Source organism: Arachis hypogaea, chromosome 15 (genome assembly GCF_003086295.3).
Source record: "Arachis hypogaea cultivar Tifrunner chromosome 15, arahy.Tifrunner.gnm2.J5K5, whole genome shotgun sequence".
NCBI classification, from domain to species: Eukaryota; Viridiplantae; Streptophyta; class Magnoliopsida; order Fabales; family Fabaceae; genus Arachis; species Arachis hypogaea.
In genome coordinates, this window is record NC_092050.1 from 105,442,507 (window position 1) to 105,450,612 (window position 8,106).

Sequence of the window (8,106 nt, forward strand, 5' to 3'; positions counted from 1 at the left end):
CAGAATCCTCTGTCATTTTTTGTTTCCCCTATGATGCAGGGGATATGAAAACTTCCTGGGTCTGTTTTCTTAGAGACTGTGTCCTTCTTGATGAGGGCACTGCATTCTTTGTTCATTGTTACCGTTTGTCCTCCCTTCAAAACTCTTTTCTTGCTCAACAATTCCTTTAAATACTTGATATGTGTAGGCATTTGCTGGAGAATCTCAAGAAAGGGAATATTGATATGGAGAGACTTAAATGTCTCTAAAAACCTTGAATAGGTTTTCCCTTTTTCACCTCCTCCTAACCTCTGAGGAAATGGTGCTTTTGGTTGGTATGTTTCTATCGTGCCTTTTTGCAGTTCCTTGGCTTGCTCAGTTTCACTTTCCTGCTTAGCTTCTTCCACACCTTCCTTCAAGATTTCTGGCTCCTGTTCTGAGGGTCTAATTCCTTCTTCTTCTGAGACTTCCTTCAATATGGTGATGGCTTTGCATTCTTCCCATCTTACTCTCTTTTGTTCCCCTTTAGGATTCTTTTCTGTGTCACTAGGGAACACTGCAGTTGATTTGGGGGCCTGTTGAGATAGCTCTCCTACTTGAGACTCCATCCTCTTGAGTTTTTCACCATGGTTTCTTAAGGTAGATCTCACATCATCCCTGAAGCTTTTGAACTCAATTATGTCCTGACCCATGTGTGCCAGCATTCCTTCTATCCGGTTTAATTGATCTTGAAATTGTTGGTTCGGATTAGGTTGGGTAGGTTGATTATTTTGGCCATGATATGATGGTTGGGAGTAAGTGTTTTGTGTGGCTTGGTATGATCTTTGGTTAGAGTTTTGGTATGTGGAATTATTGTGTTGGTTGTGGTTGTAAGGTTTGTGGTTTTGTGGTTGGGTTTGTTGGTTCCCCCACCCAAAGTTTGGGTGGTTTTTCCATCCTGGATTGTAAGTGTTGGAATGTGGATCATATGATTGCCTTTGTTGGTTTCCCACATAGTTGGCCTCTTCCCAATCACCTCCTTTAGTGCTTTCTTCCTCTTGATCTTGTGTGTGTATTGCAGCCACTTGTTTTGTTTCTAATTTCCTGGTGAGCTCTGCTAGTTGCTTGGCAAACACCTTGTTTTGGGCTAGAATTGTATCAACATGGTTCAGCTCCATGACTCCCTTAGTGTTGTGTCTCTCTGATGCATAGTAGTACTCATTCTCAGCCACTGTCTCAATCACTTCAATGGCTTCTTCCACAGTCTTTTTCCTGTTTAATGAACCTCCTGATGAATAGTCTACAGCCTTCCTTGATTCATAAGAGAGTCCATCATAGAAAATATGTAATTGCACCCAGTCATGGAACATGTCTGGTGGGCATTTCCTTGTCAAATCCTTGAATCTCTCCCATGCCTCGTAGAGAGTTTCACCATCTTGTTGTCTAAACGTCTGAACCTCAGATCGAAGCCTATTGACCTTTTGTGGGGGGTAGAAACGTGCCAGAAACTTGCTTTCCACCTCATCCCAGGTTGTTAGGCTCCCCCTTGGGAATGATTCCAGCCACTTGGCTGCCTTGTCCCTAAGTGAAAATGGGAACAAAAGCAGTTTATAGGCATCTTCCTGGACTCCATTGGACTTCACAGTGTCGCAAATTCTCAGGAATTTTGTGAGATGTTGGTTTGGGTCTTCATTAGCACTCCCACCAAATGAACAATGATTCTCCACAAGTGATATTAGCTGTGGTTTGAGCTCAAAATTGTTGGCCTGAATGGGTGGTTTCTGAATGCTGCTACCACAATTCCCAGAGGTTGGGTTTATGTATGAACTAAGAACCCTCCTCTCAGGAATGGCATTGTTTCCATCAGCTCTCTCATGGTTGTGAACTTCTCTATCCATGTTGAGATCTAAAGCTTCCTCAAAATTGTCCTCAGATTCTCCTTCAGATTCTTCTTCTCCCAGTATTCTCTTCCCTCTTGCTTCCCTTCTCAGTCTATGAAGGGTCCTCTCTGGTTCGGTATATGGAGGAGTTGATGTCTCTCCTCTCCTACCTGTCATACAAGAACACAGCACAGGCAACAAACAAGTGAAATACTCTTGGTTAATGGAAGAGTATGGTTAGAGCAATTGAGGAATTAATTCAAACAGTTAGTGAGTCAGTGAGTTAGTTGCTTGAATTTAAAGGCATAAGGAAAGAAAGCATGTAACAGAGTGCAGAAATTAAAATTCAACAAGTAACTTGTACTGAATTAATCAAAACAAAAAAAATGCTCAATCTAGTTAACTTCCAATTTGAGAATTATCAATCGAAAACCAATCCCCGGCAACGGCGCCATAAACTTGATGCGCATAAACTTGTTATGCTACGATTTAGGAAATTGCACGATCGGCAAAATTCCTTCCGGCAAGTGCACCGGTTATCGTCAAGTAAAAACTCACAATAGAGTGAGGTCGAATCCCACAAGGATTGGTTGAATGAGCAATTCGGATTAGAAGTGTGTCTAGTTGAGCGGAATCAAGAATTAGATGAGAATTGCGGAATGTAAAATTGGCGGGAAACGTAAATGACAAGAAATTGAAATGGCGGAATCTTAAATTGCATGAATTAAAGAGCAGAAGCTAAATTGCTGAAATTAAAAGGGAATGGGGGTGATTGCATGAATTGAGTTGCAGAATGTAAAGAGAAAGTGGAAATCAGAAATGGGGAATTCATTGGGTTATAGGAGATATTGAGATCTCCGAATCAAAACATGTTTATCTCTTCCTCAACCAATGCGTTCATTGAATTTTGCTTGGCAATCTTATATGATTGGATCCCAATCCCTTGGCTCACCAATTCTCTCTAAAAACAAACAAATTCCCAATCCCTTGGTTTAAATGTTCATAAGAAGAGATGATGCTCGATCACTGATTATACCACACAGTTTCATGAACCACAATTTGGTAGGATTACATGTCACAATATCCATCCAAACCCCAATCCAATTCACTGTGAGAAAGCTTCTCTAGCATGAATCCTCCATTCCTTTCCCAAGGTTCCGAAGGATTCCAATTATGGGTAGTTTCTTTCCCAAGACAACTACCCAATGGAATTAGATCGAGAAGCTTTCTAACAAAATTCAAGAGAAAAGATTGAAGAAGAAGATAAAACTATTATTGATTCATTGAATTACAATAGAGCTCCCTAACCCAATGAAAGGGGTTTAGTGAATCATAGCTCTGAATTCAATTACAAAGGTATGAAAACTAGCAAAAATGAAAAGGTCCAAGTCCTTCCTAACTTAAATTCTATCCTATTTATACACTTTCTATATTGAGCTTCTGTTGTGTTTCTTGGGCTTTGAGGCCTCTCCCTGCTTTCCTTTTGCTTTGGGTTTATGATCCATAATCTTGATGAGGCTGCTGATCCACATTCTGTAACATTCATTGAGCCAACTTAGTGATAATCAAGTAATGACACATGACTCATCAAATTGAAATTCCAGACTCATCAATCCTTCAGGCCCAATCCCATAAACCATGATATTCAATTGGGTTTCATACCAGAGTAAGTTTAAGTTAATGTTTGTGCTCAAAAGCTAACTTAAACTGCAATATTTTTGGCCCAGAAACCTTTTCCAATAGTGGCGTTTAAGTTGCAGTTTAAGCTTAAACTGCAGCTTAAACGCCAGACACTTCCAGTGATGCCTTTTGTGGAGGCACGTTTAAGCTTCAGTTTAAGGTTAAACTGAAGCTTAAACGTGGAAATGGAAGAAGGCAGCCCTGGAGGGTAACGTAGTCGAACACGTTTAAGCTTCAGTTTAAGGTTAAACTGAAGCTTAAACGTGGAGATAGGAAAGGCAGCCCTGGAGGTCGAACACGTTTAAGCTCCAGTTTAAGGTTAAACTGGAGCTTAAACGTGGAAATAGAGAAAGCCATCCTGGAGGTGTCGAACACGTTTAAGCTCCAGTTTAAGGTTAAACTGGAGCTTAAACGTGGAGGGGGAGAAAGGTAGCCCTGGAGGTGTCGAACACGTTTAAGCTCCAGTTTAAGGTTAAACTGGAGCTTAAACGTGGAAGGGGAGAAAGGCAGCCCTGGAGGTCGAACACGTTTAAGCTCCAGTTTAAGGTTAAACTGGAGCTTAAACGTGGAAATGGAGAAAACAACCCTGGAGGAGAAAACTTGGTCGAACACGTTTAAGCTCCAGTTTAAGGTCAAACTGGAGCTTAAACGTGGAAATGGCTCCCTGGTGCATTTCCCCTTTCTGGCGTTTAACTTTCAGTTTAAGGTTAAACTGGAGGTTAAACGCCACTTCCTTCCTTTCCTCAGCTTTCATGATTTTGGCGTTTAAGCTCCAGTTTAAGCTTAAACTGGAACTTAAAGTCCATATGTGATATTCAAGCTTCCTTTATTGATTTTTGTTGCTTCCTTGCCTAGCCTCTTCTTTCCTGAAATCATCCAAACAACTGCATCAAAGTCTTGCAAAATTTCATAAGAATTTTCCATTCATAGCATTCAAGTAATATAACTAAAAACTCATGGAATTTGCATCAAAATCATACTGTTTGGATGGTTCATTGCTTTGTTATTCATTTAACTATTCTTGGTTACTTTAAGCTCAAGAAAATGCATAAAACAACTAAAACTAACAGAAAAATGCTAGTGAAACTAGCTTAAGATGCCTTGGCATCAAATCCCTTGGTCCTTGATTTTGGTGCTCACTCCTCCTCCAGTTGTAATGAGTTCTCCAGGGCGGGTAGTACACATCACCTTGAGACTTGTGTTGGAACATACTTGCGGTATTGTTTGGATAGTGTAATCGCTCATAACTTTGTTGCTCATGGTCAATTGTTCCAAAACCTTTTTCAGGTTGATTCCAACCATGTGAGTTTTGAGTTAGGTTGTATGCATTTACTACAGCAGTTCGCAGCTCATTGATTTTCCTAACCATTATCTCTAGTTGTTGCAGAGTCTGCTGATGCATCTGCTTGTTTTGGTTCATGACTGCACGGACACCTTTAATTTCCTTCTCTTGTGTGAATGGTTGTACTTCTGCCTTTGGTTTAACAATTCCCTGAGGTGGTTTCAACTTGACTAGGAGTTCACTCATTAGTTCTTCCCATCCGATGATACTTCCTTGTGGGAAAGCTTCAAACCATTGAGCAACATCGTTCATGGTGATGAGTGGGTGCTCCAAATTGTGGGTTGCATTATCATCTAAGGTGGGAATATTACTCCCCTGCTTACTGGAATTCGTTGAGTTTCCCTCCATGATCTGCACAATCACAAACTGTCCAAATGAAGATTGAATATATTCATGCCCAAGATGTGATCAGAAAATTAGCTGACACAATGTATCAAATAGTTGATAGGCTTGAAAGATTAATAAAAGAAAATTGCTTCTCTCATATATTCAACAAGCAAAAGCATAAGAATCACACAAAGCCAGAGAAACTAGGAAAACTTCAATCTATTGCTAGAATGAAGTTTTAGATAGCTTGAGCAAAAATTCAAACAATTAGCGTGTTAGTCAAAAGTTAAAGAAACAGAAAAGAAAAAGTGCTTGATCTAGATCTCCACTTCACTTAATCATTGTCAATCTAATTCAATCCCTGGCAACGGCGCCAAAAACTTGATGTGTATTTTTGGAAAACGAATTCCAAACACACAAATCTAACCGGCAAGTATACCGGGTCGCATCAAGTAATAATAACTCACATGAGTGAGGTCGATCCCACAGGGATTGAAGGATTGAGCAATTTTAGTTTAGTGATTGATTTAGTCAAGCGAATCAAGTGTTGGTTGAGTGATTTGTGATTGCAGAAACTAAATTTCTTGAAATGTAAAGAGAGAGGGGTAGATTGCAGGAAATTAAAGAGCAAAGAAAGTAAATAAGCTGAGTCTTAAAGAACAAGTAATGTAAATTGCAGAAACTTAGATTGCAAGAAATGTAAATGGCTGAATCTTAAAGTGCAAGAAATGTAAATTGCTTGAATTATAAAAAGAGTTGGGAATTGGGATTGCAGAAATTAAACAAGGAAAAGTAAATTGCAACAAGCAGGGAAGTAAAAGATGAATTTAATTGCAGTAGATCTCAAACAGAGAATGTAAATTGGCTTGAAGAAGCGTTCAACAGAAGAATTAAAAGGAAATTTCATATCTCAGGGGTTAAGAGACTAGAAAATTAAGTCTAGATCTCACTACCTTCCTTGATCCAATTCAGAAATCAATTGCAACAAATTAAAGATCAAAACAATAAGAAAACTTGAATTCAAATCTCAATTCTCCAATGGTGCAGTGAAAGAAACAGAAAGAGATCTCAAGGTGAGATTGAGACAGAATTTCCTCAATTCTCAATACCCAAGACTCAAGAAAGAATTGCAGTAAAGGAAACGAGAAGATCAAAGAGGAAGAGAATTGAATTCTCCTCCAGCATCCAAGTTACAGTAAGAACAATCCTCTAAGAGGTGTAAATTCAAAAGTAAAAGATGACGTTCTTCCTAAATCAAACTAACTTCTATTTATACACTTTCTTCTAATGGTCTTAGAGCCTTGAGTTTGGGCCTTGGCCTTGATGGAATTGGATTGAAGATAACCTCTGTTGATTGCTCTTGGTGTTGGGAAGAAATCCACTTGTGAACCGGACCATGAACCATTCACGTTTGAGTCAACGTTTGAGGCAAACGTTGACTCAAACGTCTTTGTGTGTGGCATTATGTAGCTCGGCCAAGTTGCTGTCATCCACATTTGAGCCAGCGTTTGAGGTCAAACGTGAGCTCAAACGTGGCCCTTCCCAAGCAGCTCTTCTAGCCAACGTTTGGCCTAACGTTTGAGGCAAACGTTGGCGCAAACGTGGCTCAATTAAACCATCAAACAGGGGTGCTCTTCCATGCTAAAAAGTGGCCAACGTTTGACCTCACGTTTAAGGCAAACGTTGGCGCAAACGTTGCCATGCTTCAGAGTGATCTTTCTTGCTCTTATGGCACCAACGTTTGACCTCACTTTTGAGTCAAAACGTTGGCGCAAACGTTGCCAAGTTCCAGGGGTGCATTTGCTTGTTCTTGTGGCGCCAACGTTTGACCCCATGTTTGAGACAAACGTTGGCGCAAACTTGGTGTGCCTCCAGGGTGTGGTTGCACTCTTCCTCACGTTTGAGTCCAAGTTTAAGGCAAACTTGAGCTCAAACGTGAGTGCCTCCTCTTGCCCCTTGCTATCCCCTTTTCTTCAACCTTCTTCCAAGCTTTATTCCACCTATCATCAATCAACAATTGCATCAAAGCTATGCTATAATCATGAGAGTTCTTCTTCTTCTTGAAATTCAAGCAATTATGGCACAAAACTCATGAAAATGCATCAATTCATCCATGGTTGATTGAATTTAAGGAAACATGAAATTCCACCCAAATGGCTTACTTATTGCTCAAGAAAGTGCATAAAACCTATTGAAAACAAAGGAAAAAGGCTAGTGAAACTAGGCTAAGATGACCTGTCATCAATTTAGCATGAGGACATGCTACTGTTTAACTGTGGGGAGGTTGATAAACCCATATTTTATGATGTATTTTGTGCTTAATTTGAGTGATTTATTCAATCCTTCACCCACTTATTCATATTAATTGCATGGTTTTACTTTCCCTTCCTTATTATGTGATGTATGTGAAAAACACGTTTTCTATGCTTTAAAATTAATTATTTTTAATTACCTTTATTTCCATTCGATGCCGTGATTAGTGTGTTGAGTAGTTTCAGATCTTCTAAGGCAGGAATGACTTAAAGAATGAAAAAGGAAACATACACAAATGGAAGGAAAGCACAAAACGGAGTTTCTAAAGAAACTGGCATCCACGCGATTGCATGGACGACGTGACCGCATGCCAAGCGCGAATCAACAGCAACGCGGCCACATGACTGACGCGACTGCGCGCCTTAAGCAAAATACATATGACGCGGCCGCATGACTGACGCGACCGCGTGACAAGAAAATCTCCGAATGACGCGACCGCGTGACCCATGCGGACGCGTGACAGAGGCTACACACCAGAAATTGTAGAAAATGCTCCCAACGATTTCTGAAGCCCTTTTTGGCCCAAATCCAAGTCCAGAAGGCATAGACCAGAGGTTATAAAGTGTAGGAATGCATCCATTCAATGGGAGCTCTCATAATTCACTT

General features: G+C 40.2%; 1 non-coding gene across 1 annotated transcript; it reads left to right on the forward strand.

Annotated features, from left to right (window-relative positions):
• The first annotated feature begins 1,326 nt into the window (after positions 1–1,326).
• Positions 1,327–1,430, forward strand: LOC112753688 (small nucleolar RNA R71). The gene has a single exon (XR_003178061.1). It is a non-coding gene; the product is annotated as a small nucleolar RNA R71 (small nucleolar RNA).
• Positions 1,431–8,106: the final 6,676 nt, after the last annotated feature.